Source organism: Apium graveolens, chromosome 7 (assembly GCF_009905375.1).
Source record: "Apium graveolens cultivar Ventura chromosome 7, ASM990537v1, whole genome shotgun sequence".
NCBI classification, from domain to species: Eukaryota; Viridiplantae; Streptophyta; class Magnoliopsida; order Apiales; family Apiaceae; genus Apium; species Apium graveolens.
Genome location: NC_133653.1, coordinates 79,769,923 through 79,790,048, shown reverse-complemented (window position 1 = coordinate 79,790,048; position 20,126 = coordinate 79,769,923). Strand labels below are relative to the sequence as shown.

At 37.3% G+C, this 20,126-nt stretch overlaps 1 non-coding gene across 1 annotated transcript; it reads right to left on the bottom strand.

Annotated features, from left to right (window-relative positions):
• Positions 1 to 19,769: 19,769 nt before the first annotated feature.
• Positions 19,770 to 19,876, bottom strand: LOC141675554 (small nucleolar RNA R71). Its single transcript, XR_012556201.1, has one exon. It is a non-coding gene; the product is annotated as a small nucleolar RNA R71 (small nucleolar RNA).
• Between the last annotated feature and the right edge of the window lie 250 nt (positions 19,877 to 20,126).

Sequence of the window (20,126 nt, the reverse complement as noted above, 5' to 3'; positions counted from 1 at the left end):
TGGAGTATCTTGTAACTTCATCTTTTGAACTTATATCTAGTAAATGATTATCTTATGCATGTCAAAGATTTTCATAAAAATGTTGAGACAAGGTTAGATATATGAGATCACCTTGCAACGATTTTTTATACAGTTATAAACTGGAACTCTGTGTATATTATACATGTCAGATGATTTCAAAGATTATGAAAAGTATATATACTTATATACTGAATATTTTGCGACTTGGTCGCGTTAAGATATCAACTTGGTTCATTTCTTCTTGACCAACACTTTCATGAGTACTATGAGAATGCTCATATATTGTTAATTATTATACATATTATTTCGGTGGGCTTGTTGCTCACCCTTGCTTTCTTCTTTCATCACACAACAACAGATAGAAAAGATGAACATGATCAAGCTTCCAATTCGCAAGCGGTTAGGAAACGTTCCGCAGTTTTCTGGAAGCGTTGATGCCGCCGTAGCTGAGGTAGGAGCTACCAATAGGCTAGGTTTTCAACTATTGATGAACCAGACTTATGTATAATATGAATTGTAATAATGGCAAGGAATATGTAAATTATTCAGAAACCCTTTTAAGGTGTAACGGTTTATAATTGTGGAATAAAATGACTTGTGTTATTTTTGGTATTCATCTCTGAGACTATAACTTGTGGTGTGTGTGTATATATTGTGAGGTCACAGTACTCAGTAGTTGGTTGATTATTAAGATTAAGTATTGATAAGGGAAATGGAACTCGTGACAACCCGAATCCCCGACCCCGGATTTGGGGGTGTTACAGATATGGTATCAGAGCTAAGCGTCATAAACCTCAGAGATGATGTGACGTTAAGATAATAAGTTCACTAAGATAATAAGAACTCTTGCCAAGTTCATAGTCGGGCTACCTAACGTAGTACTGACAGTTAAAACCCTTATGGGAACCCTTATAAATATCGTGATAGAAGCGTAGTTCGTTATCGTATATAGTAGCGGGACTCTGAACCCTGGGTTGAGGAGCAACAGCGCGATGATGTTTTATTACTGATTGGGGATCGGATTATGGATCCAATGGAACACCCTAATGAGGGACAAGATGATATTCATATTAAGGATGTAGCGGTTGAGGATGTTGTCCCAGAAGGGATTGTTGTTGAGAAGGATCTCGTGGAGGATCCTAACAAGACTGAAGAGATGATCGCTGAGGAATTGATAACCATGGTTAGGGTGACTACCAGAGGTAGGATTGGCCGGTCACTGCCGGAGGTTCGTTCAAGTTTGTAAAGATAGTAGCTCCTTTAACGCGGCTTACTCGTCAGACTGAGAAGTTCGAATGGACAGAGAAATGCGAGAACAACTTTTAAGAACTGAAGCAAAGGTTGGTGACGTCCCCTCTGTTGGCGTTGCCGGATGGAAAATGAGATTTTGTGAAGTGTAGTGACGCTTCGCATAAGGAATTAGGGTGCTTCTTATACAGCACAGCAAGGTAATCGCGTACACGTCAAGACTATTAAGGGAATATAAAATTCGATATCCCCACCCATGAGCTTGGGCTCGTGGCAATAGTTTTGCCCTAAAGATTGGAGGCACTACTTCTATGGAGAGAAGTGCGAGATTTACACAAGCCATAAGTGCTCTAGTACATTTTCACGCAGAAAGAGCTCAACATGCGCCAAATGAGGTGGTTAGAGCTAATCAAGGATTACGATTATGAGATTCTTTATCATCCATGGAAAGCCAAAATGGTGGCTAATGCCCTTAGTAGAAAGGAGAAACTCAAGATGATATTATCTCTAAGAGAGTTGATTAGAGATTTTGAGAAAATGGAAATAGAAGTGAACGCAACCGGAGCCGGTACCGAAAAGCTGTTTGAGATTGCTATGCAGTCTGGATTATTGGAAAATATAATATTGTGCCAAGAAAAAGTGATGAATGAAGGCAGAGAGTCAATGACTGGAGAAGAGATTAATACCAAGAAAGATGATAAGGGAATAACGAGGTATTCCTACAGAATTTGGGTTCCAAACGTTTAAGAGCGTAAGGACTGGATCTTAGATGAAATCCATAGCTCGAGGAATAAGATTTAGGGCAAACCCCGAATGTGATAGTCAGGGAGGTTGCCATTAAGAAAGAAGGAGCCCATAACATAATGAAGTGGAAAACAAGGATTTTAACGTATAAGATAACCCTAAGTATGGGAGAAGGATGAAACATTTCATACTAAGGAAATAGAAAGTCGAGTAAGGAAAGGAGACCTGAGATGGTACTCCTATACGACAATTCATGGACCTGTCTAAAAAGAACTTAGACTATTATCCCCAACCACCACCCTCAAGAGACAGTGCGGTGGGAAATTCTTTCAGGACCTTTAAGTCGCTAAGCTCTCAGAGTTCCAAGGAACAAGCAAACCCATTAGAGGCGAGAGCCTGGCTAAAGGAAATATGGAATCATTTGAGATTCTAAATGATGGACGAATCACAAAAGTCTATTTTTGTCACTTACCCTCCTAAGAGAGAGGCCACCCGCTGGTAAAAGGCCAAGGAAGTCACGGAACCAGAGGTTATGATAAACTGATTAAAGTTCAGTCAATTGTTTTCGAGAAAGTAATTCCCAAGGTTATGGAGATAGTGTAAAAGCTTTAGAGCCAGAGCAAATGCGGACGAGTATGATAAATTATGAATCTAAGATTGTAAAAGTTGTTAAGATTTGTTCTGAGGACTAGAATCCCAGAACGACGTGATGTTTGAAGTCAATGATTAGTGGGTTCATGAAATGATTGTAAGAGAAAGGAAAATAAAGAGAAACTGAAGTGGAAAGAAATAAAAAGGCAATACAGTTTGAGGAATGATAAGGGAGTTGGGTATGAGGAAACCCTAAAGACTCGTAGCAATAGAAATAGAAAAGTATGTAATCGTCAGGATGAGGGTGATTCATTATGAGTTAAAGTTTATGGTTGAAGGCATAAGTGATACATATATTTTATCCCCTGTAGGTTGGGAGGATTCGAGGAAACCTTGAGATAGATCGAAGGTAAATAAGGAGACGCCAGGTATGAAAGATATCCCAACATTGAGATGACCGTTGAGATAAACAACAAAAGTAAATGAGGAATTATTAAGAAGAAGTTCACGTTGAACACGACCAATATCTTCCAGAAATCCCTGTTGTCATTACCAAAATAGGAAAAAAAAGCGGGTAACTATTGTTATCTTTTGAAGGCCATATGGGCTGACCTCAGTTTGAATAAAGATGCTATTGTGAAATTGGTATAGACTATCTGGGTGGGAATGATTGAATAAGATAATTTATCAAGGACATATGACTTGATTTGTCCATGGAAGGATGCAAGTACCTTTTTAAAGGTGGAATTAAGGATATAACTTTGATAACTTGAGATGAACCATAGGGGAATGCATGAAGGTTGGCATTTCACCCTTAATAGGGACAATATGAGTTTTGACAGTATGGATGGGAAGAGATTAAGGTAACAACAACCTTTAAGGATTAGTGGAGAAATTTTTTAGAAGTATATAGACGATGATTCTGGTATTAATAAATGGTATCTTGATATGCCCTGTGCCTAGGGTGTACTGATGAAGGATTTAAGGATAACCTTAGAGGTTTTACAAGGAGAAAGGTAATATTCAAAGTTCTCAAGAATGGAAATTTTGATGAAGGAAAAATGGCGTAATTATAATAATGCCAGGTGGGCACATGTTGAACCATAAGAAGTATAGATTGAACCAATGAAGGTCAGAATTATTAAAGCAAGAAGGGCCCAAGATAAAAGACGTCCTAAGTATGATCGAGAGTCAGCCATGATAATGTTTAAATTTAAAGACTAAGGCAGTGACTTATGGAAAAATGGTGATTTTTTTTATCACAAGGACTTAAGAAAAGCATTTTCACATAAGCAGTGATTGAAATGAGGTAGAAAATTTAGTTGAAGGTGGTTAAAAAAACATTGATTATAAGGAACTATTACTATCAGGAAAGGCCAATGAGGTGGCCGACACTCTAAGTGCAAGAGAGCAATTATAGGCGCTCGTGCCAGAGGGATGCAGTGATAATGGTTGAAGCCGTGAAGCTTGTATTATGGTTTGGAAGATTGACATTCCTTCTGATGACTGTGCAATACCCAATCGTAATAGTAGTTTGGTAAAGGTTTAATTCGTGTAATCGCCATGAGCGGGCTATCTATCTTAGAAGGAACTATCTTGAGAATAAGCCAAGACCATGTTTTAAAAAGGAGTAAATGAACCTTTGAGCTTCATGTCTCCTAATATAGACATATGATTAAGAATGGTATTAACCTACTATCGTTGCTTTCATTAAAACTCTTCTGCATTTTATCTGCTTCATGTCATGAATGTACGTCAGGATCAGGAGTGTTCTTCATGAATCATGAACGGTGATCATGTTACCTCCTTAGAAGAATTCAATACGACATGTATGGACTCCGTATGGTTAGCTATTAAGACTTCATGGAAAGCGAATGACTACAGTAGGTCAGTGGTGGGCCATAGTAATGCTCCAATGAGTCTATGAATAATGAGATAATGACAACTGTGAGAGTTGTATTGTAATGAATGTTGATATTGAGTACCACTAATCGGGTCGTGGTGATGTATAAGTTATCATTGAATATACTAATTAAGTAGACTATTTACCTATTGAATATTTATTCCTCCTTATCAATAGAGGGTCGTGTGACTATACGAGGAAGGTTGCGATGCAAGCATAGAATTCTAGTAACGATGATGTCTAGAATGAGATCCCAGATTCGATTTTCGATATCAAGGGAGTTTCAAAGGAGATTGTGTATAAGCTCGAGGAAGAGCATGGGTCCATAGAATGATGGACGGAATAGCAAAAATATTTAGGCATGTGAAATACGATGCTATAATAATTGATGTTGATATAAATACGTATATGTTTTATTCTCCTATGACAAACCTCTATAGTTCAGAGGTAGATTCCAAGCCAGATATTTTATGGCAATATTTTTACATATATACAATTCTCTTCAGTTCGTTCTTTTCTCTTCTTTTCATTTCATGTAAGCTGGGAAGAACAACCCTTCCAGAAGGGGAGGTATTGCTGAATGACTATCTATCTGTGTGATAGAAGCCTAGTTGGATACCACATGCTGTTTAATTGCTTGTCAAGTACTAAAGGTTGGCCACCTTCTGTACTAACTATGCGATATAACAAGTGTTCATGATCATAGTGATCTCTCAATAAATTCTTTTACTTCTATACGATGGATCAAGCTTTCAAAGATAGAAGCAGATCGAAAGGAGTAGTATCAGTGCGGTGGTATTCCGAATCTAAAGCGTTCGTGATACTAAGGTTGACGCAATTATTAAAAGGTTATAGAATGCTAACGAGCAAAAGTGTAACCAGTATAGTATTATGTACGGAAGATAGTAATGACTACGAACTGGAAAAGAATGGGTATTGAGAAGCAAAAGCTATAATGCTAGAAGCTATGATGAGAGTCTGTGCAATAGACTTGAAAGAATTTGAAATGGCACTTAACACGGATTGAGTTTTCTTACAACAATAGATCATATGTCATTATCGAGATGTCGCCTTATAAGATCCTTGAGGGAAGACAATGTCGATCTCCCTTATGATATGATGATGTTGCAGAGCGCAAGATGCTTAGACCAGCAGTGGTCCAAAGGACCAAGGATATAATAGATTTAATCAGAGGACAGCTGGTAGTAGCCCAAGATGGGCACACAAAGTATGTTGATTTGACACGAAAGGACAAGGAATAGGAAGTAGGGAACCTAGTGCTGTTATAGGTATTCCCTTGGAAAGGATGGATGAGGTTCGGAAAGAAAGGAAAGCTAAGCCCACGAATTGTTGGACCCTTTGAGGTATTAAGACGTATTGGGAAGTTAGCATATGAGCTAGCCCTACCCCCGAACATGTAGCAAGTTCATAACGTGTTCCACGTATCAATATTAAGGAAGTATAATTCGGATGCCAGACAAATAGGAGCATATGAGCGCATAGACATGCAACCCGACATAACCTATATGGAGCAACCAGGAAGGGTTATAGATTGAAAAGGAACAAGTGCTTAGGAGAAGGGTTATCAAACTAGGCAGAGTTTGGTGGTAGGACCACAATGTGGGAAAATTTACTTGAGAGTTAGAAAGTGCAATGCTAAGAGAGTATCCCTATTCATTTTCTATCTGATTCCGGGACGGAATCCTTTTAAGGAGGGGAGACTGTAATAACCCCAAAATTTTGGAATTTTTTTAAAACCCTTATGAATAGTGATTTTGCTGATTATGCTGAATAAGAAAACTTTTCATACCACACTTTGTAGAGGTTCTTTTATTGTTATTCTGAGATCTTATTAGTACTCTATATGGTATATAAGTGTAGGTAAAGATCGTCAGAATCCAAATTCGAACACTTTGATTTTTTCCCGAAAATCCACCAGATACCGAAAGAATTGAGTATAAGGTAACAGGATAAAAAAGATTTAAATTCAAGGATTATAAGAGAGGATCATATAAGAAATATAATATATTGAGAAAGGTTTAGGGGAACCCAAGTAATAAGATCCCGGGTATGATCTCTCAAATGATAAACGAGAACGAAAATTAAGCGAACCGTATAACAGATAAGCGGTCATTAACCAAACAATTAAGCAAGGATTAGCATAAGAAGATGCTTCCACCACCAAGTGATGACAAGTGGCAAGAGATGAAGTCACCAAGATGATGTCATGCTTAGTCATACTCCACTCACTTTAAACAACCAACAAATCATCCAAATATCCCATTCACTTCATTTTCCACCACAAAAACATTCAACAAAGCAAATACTCTCCCAAGAACACATAGCTCACGGCTTTTTCATTTTTTCAAGGAGAAAAATTCCAAAAATCAAGTTTCTAGCTTTGTTAATTTGCAAGGTAATTACCCAAGGTCCCTTATGATTAGATAAGCATATCCTAGGAGTTTAAGCTTCTATTTCTTCATGAATCTCTTCCAATAAATCAAGGAAGAAGATGATGAATAGTGTTTTCAAGATTACTAACTTTATTTTCTTTGATTTCCTTTAAGATCCAAGCATTCCTAAGCTATCTCAAGGCTTCTCAAGGCTTCTTAAGGCTTCCTAGCTACTCTAATCACTCCAAGGAAGGTATAACACCTCCAAACCCTAACTTTACTTTGAGTATTAAGATGGTTTTGATGGTTATAGTAAATGAGAAGCATGATGCTTGTGTGTTTAGAGTTTGGATTGGATTTGTAGTGATTTGGATGTAGAAATCTTGTTTATTGTTAATGAAACTTAAGTATAGCTAGTAGTTCATGTGTGGGGTTGTATAAATTGGAAAATCTTGAGGTTTGGGGACTAATGTAGTAAGGTTTGGATGAGGGTTGGTTGTATTGTTGGTTGTGAGTTGAATGGTGGTTGTTTGGGGTGGTTTAAAACTTGGTAATCGCGTAAACATAGCCGTCGTAATGCCCGATTTACTTTAGACTGTTTTTGTTCTTAACATCAGGACCCGTGAACTCACTGTTAGGTTTTGACCATTGCCATGATTAGATAGTTCATGTTACGGGCTTCGTTTTGATATGTGGTTCGTTTGTTACCGATGTACGGTTTAGGAGAAACGACCATTTTAAGTAACGGCGCTTCGCGACCGAACCATTACCCCTCGCCTTACTTTGAAACCTGACTTTAAATGACTAGTTGGGGTATGAAGCAATTATTTTAAGTGGATTAGGCAGTTGGTAAGGTACTCGCAAAAGAATCGCCTTAAAACTCTTAATGGTTAATTTATTAAAAATGGTGGAGCCGAGGGTACTCGAGCGACTTAAGTGAATCGTTAAGCGCGAAAGCGAACGTTAGGGGTCTAATTGGTTAAAGTCTAGTTTCTTAAGCGACGGGGGATTAATTCCGACTTATGTTGTTGTTCATAGGTTATCGGACCCACTCTAAGCTTAAGTCTATCCGGGAACACTCAGGCAAGTTTTCTACCCGTTATACTGTTGTTGTGATGTATACATATGTATATGCATTATCTTGTGATAGATGCATGGTGGTTAATTAGCAAATCTTGCGATATATTGGAGCATGTGATATGGTATATATGCATGTCTGTTTCATAATCTTGATATATATTGTTGATTCAATTGCTTATAGTTGCATAATACCTATGCTAGAGATAAGCAGTAGTTACGTATACCCTTAGTATAGGGGACCCAAAGGTGAACATTTTCTAAAATCGGGAGTCGATGTTCCCGAGTATAATATATATATATATATATATATAGTTTTTAAAACTATTAATCGAATAAGGTTTATTCGATAACTTTATTTTAATTAATGAATATTAGTTTGAATATTCATTCGAGGACCTATGACTCCGTTTATTTTATTTAATGAATATTATTTTGAATATTCATTCGAGGACCTATGACTCCGTTTATTTTATTTAATGAATATTAATTTGAATATTCATTCGAGGACTTATGACTCGCTTTATTTTATTTAATGAATATTATTTTGAATATTCATTTGAGGACTTATGACTCCGCTTATTTATTAAATAATATTCTTTATTTTATTAAAGAGTAATGTTTCGATAATCAAACTTATTTTCGATTATTCAAATAAAGATCATACTTTCGTATAAGTATATCTTTGGTTATTTAATATCCATTTAAAGTATGAGTTTTAAAACTTTTACTTCAATTATTTTTATAAGGATTATCCTTATGGGAATATTATTTAAATAATAATATTCAAATATTTTCTAATCTATCGGGACTGATTTATTTCATTAAATCAGCATTACTCCAAACATTCTTAAAAATGTTTTCGAGTCTTCAAAATGATTTTAAAAGTTAGAGCGGATCCCAAAAACTCGTTTTCAGATTTAAGATCTTCCTTTCGAAGGAGACTTGAATATTCGCTCAAAAATCTTGGGGATCCGGCTCTGTGGTGTATTTTATATTCGCAACGAGGTTGCTGTTTTGAGAAAACAATTTGATTACTTGCCCAATGTTCGGGAAGTAAGTCCATCTAATTGAGTCGGCATAAGCGACAGGCCGGGGTACGGTCTATGAAGGTGTAAGAGGCTGGGTGACAGTCCATCCACGCATGAGTGGCCGGGTAACGGTCTAGCGCGAGAACCTAATGTGGCCAGGGTGATGACCGGCGAGGAATTCATCCATCTACAGTAGAAAAGGTTACTTATTGGTATCTTTGCCTGATCAGCAAGATATCGGGTTTATGCCAAAATTCTTTTCCTTTCCAAAATTCATTGGATGTTACAAACTCTGTTCATACTTTACATAACAGAGGTTTCCAGGAAATGTATAAGAGATATATATGTGGATATATATATATATCGGGACTAAATAAAGTATCTCGTAACTTCATTTCTTTTGAATGATATTTCAAAGATTGAATCTATTCAAACCTTTTCTTGTAGTCTCATCTATGTGATGAACTTTTGAAACTGATGATACCTTGAACGGTGGTAGTTCAAGTAGTATCCAGAAAAGATATAAGTATATTGGAGTATCTTGTAACTTCATCTTTTGAACTTATATCTAGTAAATGATTATCTTATGCATGTCAAAGATTTTCAGAAAAACGTTGAGACAAGGTTAGATATATGAGATCACCTTGCAATGATATTTTTATACAGTTATAAACTGGAACTCTGTGTATATTATACATGTCATATGATTTCAAAGATTATGAAAAGTATATATACTTATATACTGAATATTTTGCGACTTGGTCACGTTAAGATATCAACTTGGTTCATTTCTTCTTGACCAAAACTTTCATGAGTACTATGAGAATGCTCATATATTGTTAATTATTATACATATTATTTCGGTGGGCTTGTTGCTCACCCTTGCTTTCTTCTTTCATCACACAACAACATATAGAAAAGATGAACATGACCAAGCTTCCAATTCGCAAGCAGTTAGGAAACGTTCCGCAGTTTTCTGGAAGCGTTGATGCCGCCGTAGCTGAGGTAGGAGCTACCAGTAGGCTAGGTTTTCAACTATTGATGAACCAGACTTATGTATAATATGAATTGTAATAATGGCAAGGAATATGTAAATTATTCAGAAACCCTTTTAAGGTGTAACGGTTTATAATTGTGGAAATAAATGACTTGTGTTATTTTTGGTATTCATCTCTGAGACTATAACTTGTGGTGTGTGTGTATATATATTGTGAGGTCACAGTACTCAGTTGTTGGTTGACTGTTAAGATTAAGTATTGATAAGGGAAATGGAACTCGTGATAACCCGAATCCCCGACCCCAGATTTGGGGGTGTTACATTCTTCTTCCATCAGACTCTCCAAGTCCATTCCTGGATTTTCCTTAAGAAATAACTGTCTTGACAATTCTTCATCAAGATCCAAAAGTTCATCAGAACTTATTCTTTTACCAGTATCAGAAGTAATTCTTTTTCCAGTATCAGAACTTGTTCTATGACTTGTAGCTTCAGCTCTTCTTGATGAGAAACCACTACCTTGACCATGACCTCCACCCATTCCAGAGTTTCCCTGGTCATCTTTTTCATCATCCTTCCCCTTCAGTGTCTTAACAGTTTTGCATTTGGACTTAATTACCTTCTTCCCCTTTTTGGCATCAGCAGGTAAGAGAAGAGAGACAAGCAATTCCACTGAGAATTGGATTTCATCGAGTTGAGATTGCTGAGAAGCTTGATTTTTCAAAATATCATCAATCTGAGATTGTTGCTTCTCTTGGGTCTTCTCAATGTAAGCAATTCTGTCAAAGGTAGGTTGGAAGAAATTTTTCTTGTCAATTTTCTTAATCTTTTCTTGCTTGAGCAATTCTTCCTGAATTTTATGTAACTCTGCATGAGTTGTTGAATGTAGACCTTGCATATGTCTAGTACCCAATGCAGTGACTCAAAGCCGTGTCTTGAAATCATCATTAATTAACATCTCATCAGCTTTTGCCAAGTGCTCAACAAGAATCTTTTCAGATGGAAAAAAGGTAATTGTGTTCCATTCCTTAGTCCACTCCTATCCTCTAGGAGTTTCACTCCAAGGTACTGGTGTTTCTCCTCGAACAAACTTCTTGACTAATTCAGATTTAGAAACAGTCTGTTGAGGTGCATGTCCTGAAGGACCAGCTTCATCAGCATCTGCATTTATAGCAGCATCACCAGTATCATCAGCATTTGCAGCATTAGAACTGATAGAATCAACATCTTCTGTTAAAAGAACAATATGAGAAGCAATTGAGACTTCAATATCCTCCTCTAAGTGCTGATCTGCTTCCAAGTTCTGATCAACATCCAAAGTCTGATGCTCACCTATATTCTGATCATACACATCTAGATGCAGAGAAGGTGTTGCAGACAATTCTAGAGTTTTATTAGCATCAGTAAGTGGTGTTGTTGATGGATTTATTGCTGTTGGAGCTTCTAAATAGAGAACCTCTGGCACAACTAGATTGTGAATGTCAATTTCAGCACTTGTGCCTGGGTCTTCAGTAGATACTGGTTCATGTACAGGAGACACATGTGGTGTAGATGTTTTATCTGTAGCAGGAGCTTCATAAGTTGGTGATAATGAAGATGGAGATGCAGTAGCTCCAGCAAATTCTGGCTCTTTTGAGATCAGAGATTCCTGATCTCTTTCCTTAGCTGCTGCTTCCTCATCATCTGAAGTTGGCCCGTGAGCTCTCTGTTTCTTTCTTTTCTTTGAAGGTGTAGATTCCTTGGGAGTTTCAGCATAAGACATTCTTCTAAGCCTTTTGAGAAGCTTAGATCCCCCAATTCCAGTATCCTTCTGAGAAGAGACCTTCTCAGCTTCTTGTATAACAGGTTCTGACACAGGAACCTGTTCCTCACTATCTGACTCATCTCTCAGAACAAACTTCCTTCTCTTCTGTGTTGTCTGTGGTACAGTCTTTTTCCTCTTGGGCTTGGAAGATGAAGGCTTCACAGTATGTGCTGATGATGAAGGTTGAGGTAACTGTGAAGTTTTGAGATATGTTCTGACATAAGGTTGAGTAGATTGGGGTGTATGTGTGGTATGTTTCCGATGGTTGTTGAGTTGTCTGGGTGGTGGTGGTGGGTTGTACATCAGGATAAACAGATCTGTAGGTTAGAGGAGCAGCATTTACCAAGATCTGTTTTACAACTGTGGTATCTGTAAGGGTCTAACCACCTTTTTCTTAAGGTCAGCATTTACCAAGTCATTAAAAGCACGTTTTGCAAGTTTAAAAGGTGGAAATAAAGAACTGGCTGGTTGGGGTTCATTATCACAGCAAAAGGTATATATAAGCTGACAGAATCTAGCAAAGTAAACTACATTTCTATCCTCTGCCATCCTATCCCCAATAAAGCCTAGCACAGCACTTGGAAAATCAAAATGAGTTTGGTGAATAATAGCATACCCGATGTGCTGACTCATGATTGGAATGGCATCAAAGTTGGAACACTTATTGCCAAATTCTTTAGTGATGCAGTCGAAGAAAAAGCTCAATTCCTTTCTGATATGTGCTCTTTTCAACTGTCCAAGCTTGGCCAAACTCTTCTCATACCCCAAAGTGGCCATGAGCTACTGTAGAACTGGTTCCTCTGGTGTTGAGAAAATGCAGCCTTCTGGTAAGTGTAGAGCTTTACGAACTGCTCCAGGAGTTACCACATGCTCAACATCATTTACTTCGAAAATAATACTTGGAGTACCAGTAGCACCACCATTGTCAAAATGCCCAGTCCGCCAAAACGTCAGAACTTGTTGGCTGGAAATGACTTGAGGCTGGGTCAATGCATACCCAATTTCACTGTGTGCTAGAAGATCTTGCACAAAGTGCAACTCAGATGGAGCTTCATCATGATTTAAGATTGCAGCATAATTGTTGGGAACAAACTTGGCTCCATCAATGATCAATCCTTAGGTGCCATGAGAAAAATTGAGAATTAAGGTTGCCTGTAAGGTGTTTGATAAAATGTCTGTACGAAAAACAACGTCAGGAGATGAGAGAGAATAGAAGTAAAGAAAGATAAAGTGTGAAAGTAAATAAAAGATTTTACAATCTTCTCTCTCTTTTACTTATACACGGTAGAAAAAGTAACCGTTGAACACCTGTCAGACAGGCAGCAATAAAGAATAATTAATGGGCACGGGAAAACAGTAATCATTACTTATCACATGCAGTTTTTTAAGGAAAAACCGTTCCACTTACCAAGTAATCCCATTAATCAAGGTAATTCAGTTTTAATTCAAAATTTAAACTGTTCCCACTTATTAAATCATTTTCACTGTGAAACCCAATATTCTGTAAAAATACATCAAGTGCGAGAATGACCAAAAGATAAATCTAGTAAACAGGTACTGCCACGTCAGAATCAGAACTTGATTTGTATCAGTAATAAAATGGTCATCAGAATATGGAGAAATCAGGATCTAAAAAAAATGCATCAGAATTTCAAACAACTCAGAGACAACATCTTGCAAAAATATAAAAATTCCATTAATATATTAAGAAAATACATTCATGAAATTGAAATTACAGTACAAGATTACAAGAGTGTCCTAAGCTACAAAGCCTATTTCTTCTTCCTACTCTCTACAAACAGAACAATGAGACGAATGATTCGCTCTTGCTGTCGAAGAGCTTCCAGCCGTGCTTCTTCTAATCGCTCAACATGGCGATGGTAATCCATATAAAAGAACAAGAGGTATGTTAGAACCTCTTGGGGAACAGAGTCCCAAACATTATCAGGAATAGCAGTAACATGCCATTCCTACTGCCACTCTGAATAGCTCATGGTGAGAGAGAAGGTATCATAGTTTAGAGCTAAGTTGTAGTACACCATGATTGTGATGAGAGAGAAATAGATGAGAGTGAGAGCTTGAGAGTTTGAGAGTTTGAGAGAAAATGAGAGATGTACTGACTGGAGAGAAGTGTTGGTTTTTATAGGCAATGGAATGCCAGGAGACGTAAGGAAAATTTAATGCTGACAGGTAGAAATAATTCTACCGCGTCTCCCTAGACTGAGGAGAGTAAAAACAGCCATTGGAAGTGTAAAACAGGGTTTAATGCGCACAAGAAACAAGTAAATATTACCGTGCATGGACGTGTACCACTAACCCTAATTGTATTAACTGTTAATATTCCACTCAAACATAGTCTGATTTATAATAAGACTGTTTCAGATTTTAACCACAAATAAGTCAAGTAAAGAATCAGAATTTAATATCAGCACTTAGACTTATATCAGATGTTAACAGTCATCAGAACATGATTTCTTAACTCGAAAAGTTGAATGGCTATTTCTGTAATTCTTCACACAAACTCTGATTTCGGTTCTTCAGAACTTAATCATCAGAACTTCCATCAGAACCTGTCCTTAGAATTTATGCAATCTGACATATAAACTGTTCATCTAAAATAACAATGATCACCACAGTAATTTTCATCATTCATATGGAGTGTAAATATGTGCAGTAAGCTAAATATCAGACAAGGAGTAAAGTCTGATTCACTTCAGTACATCTTAGAAATAAGGCATAACTAAGAACTTTACTTAAAATCTGTCATTATTATAAAGCCTACTATTGAATGATTTCATGCATGAGTCCACCTCAACTGTTTTATGCTTATTTTATGCATCTTTTGAAATTCCATTTTACAGTGGCTTCTCAGTGTAAGTGAGTCACGACTGCTTATCAGGATTTATGCTATTATCAGAGTATTTTTCCAGTAATCATAGAGTGTGAAAAGTCACCAAGAAAAATAATTATTTGCTTTTCTAATGCATATTACTTAATACCAGCAATGCACTTGGGTCGTCCCTTCCACATTTTTACTCTAGATCTCAAAGGAGTGCCTGATTTTTTATTCCCTTTTCTTTTCTTTTTCTTTTGATAAGTGAGGTTTATCAGCACTTAGTACATTCATCAGATTTACTAACATCAGAACTTAACAGATTAGAAGCATTATTCTAGTTTTTGACTTAGTAATAAGATAAACAAAGTAAACGTAACTAAGCTCAATATCAGAATTTGCTTGTGTCAATAGATTTCTACATAAATAATTACTTCTAACATGGGATCTCTAGTATATTAAAGACTACTAGGTCAGCATCTAGCACAGTTATCCTCATAGGATTGAATAGTCATAGAAACAGTCATTTCACTATCAAAGTTTAGAAATTCACATCAGACAACAATCAGTACTTAATCAATTTTCAATTAGGCACAAAATATACAAAGAGAGTAATATATGTAAATACTGATCATAAAGTCTGATGTATCAGAACAAAACTAAACAGATTTAGAGAAAGAACCTGAAACCATTCCAAGTTCATTTACCAATCTTGTAAAAGTATCTTCACACAGTGGTTTTGTGAAGATATCTGCTAGTTGTTGATCTGTTGGAACAAAGTATAATTCCACTGTACCTTCATCCATATGTTCCCTTATGAAGTGATACCTTATGCTGATATGCTTTGTCATTGACGGTTGAACTGGATTACCTGTCATAGCAATAGCACTTTGATTATCACAGTAAATAGGGATTTTAAAGTATGTTAGCCCATAATCCAGTAACTGATTCTTCATCCAAAGAATCTGTGCATAATATATTCTGCTTCTGCAGCTGATGTGGAAATTGACTTTTGTTTCTTGCTAAACCAAGAAACCAATCTGCCTCCAAGAAATTGGCAGCTTCCACTTGTGCTTTTCCTGTCAATTTTGCAACCTGTAAAATCTGCATCTGAGTAACCTATTAGTTTAAAATCTGATTCTCTGGGATACCACAATCCCAGATCAGCTGTTCCTTTAAGATACTTGAAAATTCTTTTCACAACTGTTAAGTGAGGTTCTCTTGGATCTGCTTGAAATCTTGCACAAAGACAGGTAACATACATGATATCAGGTCTACTAGCAGTTAGATAGAGTAGGGAGCCAATCATACCTCTGTAATCAGTAATATCTACTGATTTACCAGTATCCTTATCCAGTTTTGTTGCAGTGGCCATGGGAGTGGATGCACTTGAACAATCTTGCATTCCAAATTTCTTCAGCAAATTTTTGGTGTACATTTGTAATGACAGATAAAAGTGCCTTCTTCATTCTGCTTGACTTGAAGGCCCGGAAAATAGCTAAGTTCCCCCATCATACTCATTTGATATCTTGACTGCATCAGTTTGGCAAACTTCTTGCAAAGTCTATCATTTGTGGAACCAAAGATAATATCATCAACATAAATCTGAACCAGAAGTAAGTCTTTTCAATGGTTGAGGTAGAACAGTGTTTTGTCTATAGTTCCTCTGTTAAATCCACTTTCCAGAAGAAACTGAGCTAAAGTCTCATACCATGCTCTAGGAGCTTGCTTAAGGCCATAAAGTGCTTTATCAAGCCTGTAGACATGATTTAGATATTTGGGATCGACAAAGCCTGGAGGTTGTTCAACATATACTTCCTCCTCCAATTCTCCATTGAGAAAAGCACTTTTCACATCCATTTGAAATATAGTAAACTTTTTGTGAGCAGCATAAGCCAAAAATATCCTTATGGCTTCCAATCTAGCAACTGGTGCAAATGTTTCATCATAATCAATTCCCTCCTGTTGAGAATATCCTTTTGTAACCAACCTTGATTTATTCCCTGTAATTATGCCATCACTATCAGTTTTGTTTCTGAATACCCACTTTGTACCAACAACAGATCTGTTCTTTGTCTTGGCACTGGGGTCCATACTTTGTTTCTTTAAATCCACTATCCAGAAGAACAGTGTTTTGTCTATAGTTCCTCTATTAAATCCACTTTCCAGAAGAAACTGAGCTAAAGTCTCATACCATGCTCTAGGAGCTTGCTTAAGGCCATAAAGTGCTTTATCAAGCCTGTAGACATGATTTAGATATTTGGGATCGACAAAGCCTGGAGGTTGTTCAACATATACTTCCTCCTCCCATTCTCCATTGAGAAAAGCACTTTTCACATCCATTTGAAAGATAGTAAACTTTTTGTGAGCAGCATAATCCAAAAATATCCTTATGGCTTCCAATCTAGCAACTGGTGCAAATGTTTCATCATAATCAATTCCCTCCTGTTGAGAATATCCTTTTGCAACCAACCTTGATTTATTCCTTGTAATTATGCCATCACTATCAGTTTTGTTTCTGAATACCCACTTTGTACCAACAACAGATCTGTTCTTTGGTCTTGGCACTGGGGTCCATACTTTGTTTCTTTCAAATTCATTTAACTCTTCCTGCATTGCTTGCACCCAATCAGCATCTTGAAGAGCTTCTTCCACTTTCTTTGGTTCAGTCTGAGAAAGAAAAGAATTGTAAAGACATTCACTTGAAGTAGCTGTTCTAGTTCTGACACTTGTATCAGGATTTCCAATTATTAAGTCAGGTGTATGTGATTTAGTCCACTTCCTTGCAGATGGAAGGTTTTCTCTAGAACTGGATGCTCCCCCATGATCTATGCCATCTTCATCAACATCTTCTGATGCTCCCCCTGAAACTATGCTCTCTGAGTTGGATCCTTCAGTATTTAAATTTTTAGAATTATCAGAACTTGGCTTATCAGAACTTGATGAATCAGAACTTGAAGAGCCAGTTGTACATTCTGATGCTTCTTGAGATGTGGTTGCATCTTGATAAGTGGCATTTTATACCACTTAGAACGTCTTAAATTGGCTTAAATTGGTGTCTTGAAATCAAGTATTTTGTGTATTTGATGCGTTTTTCTAGTGTTTATGCATTTCAGGGTATTAGTTGCATTTCGGAGAAGGAATCATCAAGAATAAGCCTTGGCATGTGTTCACCATTGCGAGAGGAAAAGAACGGGCAGATTACGGCGAAGAAACGGAGTAAACCTGGAAATTTTCCAGTAGGGTCCTGCGCGCCCGCGCAGCAATGCTGAGCGGCCGCGCAGCAGTCTTGCGCGCCCGCGCAGAAATGCTGAGCGGCCGCGCAGGGTCGGGGAAAAAGATATATTATTTTAGACTTCTACTTCTGTTTGGCTTCCAACTTCTATGTAATCTGAGTTTTATGGGACTATTATATAAGTAGATTTGAGACGTTTTTTACAGGGTATTAAGAGGAGATTATGTTTTAGATTGTGTTTTGCAAGAAGCGAAGGAGATAAGGAAGAAGACCGATTTAGCACACAGCAACGAAGAGGAAGCATATATTCTTGTGATTTTTGTTTCATTGTAACGTTGGATGCTAGTTTTCTTGCTTTGACTTATTTACTCTTGTGACGTACTCTGTTTTAATATAATCAGTTTAGTTGATATTTTCTTGTGTTTGTTTATCATGATTTCATATGAACCCATGATGATGATAAGTTCTATTATGGGCTAATCGTGATCATGGGGTTGCAACGGATTTATTATGGAATTCTTTAGTTAATTGTTTAATACTTTAGTGTGTGATGATTGCATGATATCTAGTATTGGTTGTGCGTATTCGTCTTATGTGCGTCGCGAACATATAAGATAGGGTGTTAATCTCTTGTGAAGCGACGGTGGATCTTGAGATTTAGAACTTGCCATGCTAGCATAGGTTCATGTACGTTGTGCATGATTAGTGGGTAACTCTAACAGTTTTATTTGCCCTATGTAATCAAAAGGAATAACTTGTGCTTAAATCGTTGTGTTGTCAATTTCTGTAGACATATAGGAACTCAACATAATTGATGACTATTCAACTTCTATCTTAATTGTAGATGTTTGGTAGAATGGTATTAGTGCAATGAAAGTTGGCTTTTATCAGTTTCATGTTATTCGATTAATATCATCACTGTCACATGCTAAAGGTAATAACTATGGCTATAGAAGGAAGTAATAATGAAGTTGTGATCTCATGAGTGTTTTATTATTGATAAATTGAAGTGTTAGTTAAGTGGTTAATTAAGTAGTTAATTATAGTTAATATTTGATCAACAATTTTAAGTGTTATCTTAACATTGAGAAGTAATCATACATTGGTGAGTGAGTTTAATTAGACAATAAATTAGTCTGAGTCTCTGAGGGAACGAACTAGAAAGTATTCTATATTACTTGCGAACGCGTATACTTGCGTGAATATTAGTGCGTGATTTCGCCCTAACAAGTTTTTGGCGCCGCTGCCGGGGACTCGGCGTATTTGTTTACTTTATGTACTTACCATCATTGGTCATTAGGACTCAGTGATTAGGACGTAGTAGTTAATTACTCTTTTCGGTTGTGTTTCAGGTACTTTAGCAACCGTTTATGCAAACTCGTTCTCGTGCTCGCAAGAGGACCTTAGATACAGCTGAGGAGAAAGACGAAGTTCTTGATACACCGGAGAAGTTAGATTTTGAGGATTCGGATTCAGGAGCTGAGCAGAAAGAACCAGTAAACATGGGAGATCGTATTGTTCAAGCTGATCCAGCTCTTATGGATTTTTCTCGGCCTAAAATTGATGACATTCAGTCAAGCATCCTTCATCCGGCTATTCAAGCTAACACCTTTGAAATTAAGCCGGGCACTATTCAGATGGTGCAGAATTCTGTTTCTTTTGGAGGAGCGGCAACTGAAGACCCCAACATGCACATAAGGAATTTTGTCGAGATCTGCAGTACTTTTAAGTATAATGGCGTGACTGATGAGGCTATCAAGTTGAGGCTTTTCCCATTCTCACTGAGGGATAAGGCTAAAGACTGGTTATATTCTGAACCAGCTGGGTCCATCACTACGTGGCAAGATCTTGCGCAAAAGTTTCTGGTGAAGTTTTATCCAATGGCAAAGACTGCTGCTATGAGGAGTGCTCTTACTCAGTTTGCGCAGCAACCTACAGAATCTATGTGCGAGGCTTGGGAACGCTACAAGGAAATGTTGAGAAAATGTCCACATCATGGAATGCCGGATTGGATGGTAATCACTGGTTTTTATAATGGTTTGGGGGCCCAATCTCGGCCCATGCTCGATGCAGCAGCTGGAGGAGTCTTATGGGCTAAAAGCTATACTGAGGCGTACAATCTTATTGAGACGATGGCTGCAAATGAGCATCAAAACCCAACTCAGAGGATGACAACAGGCAAGGTAGCAGGTATTTTGGAAGTTGATGCAGCCACCGCTATTGCAGCCCAGCTCCAAGCGCTATCAATGAAG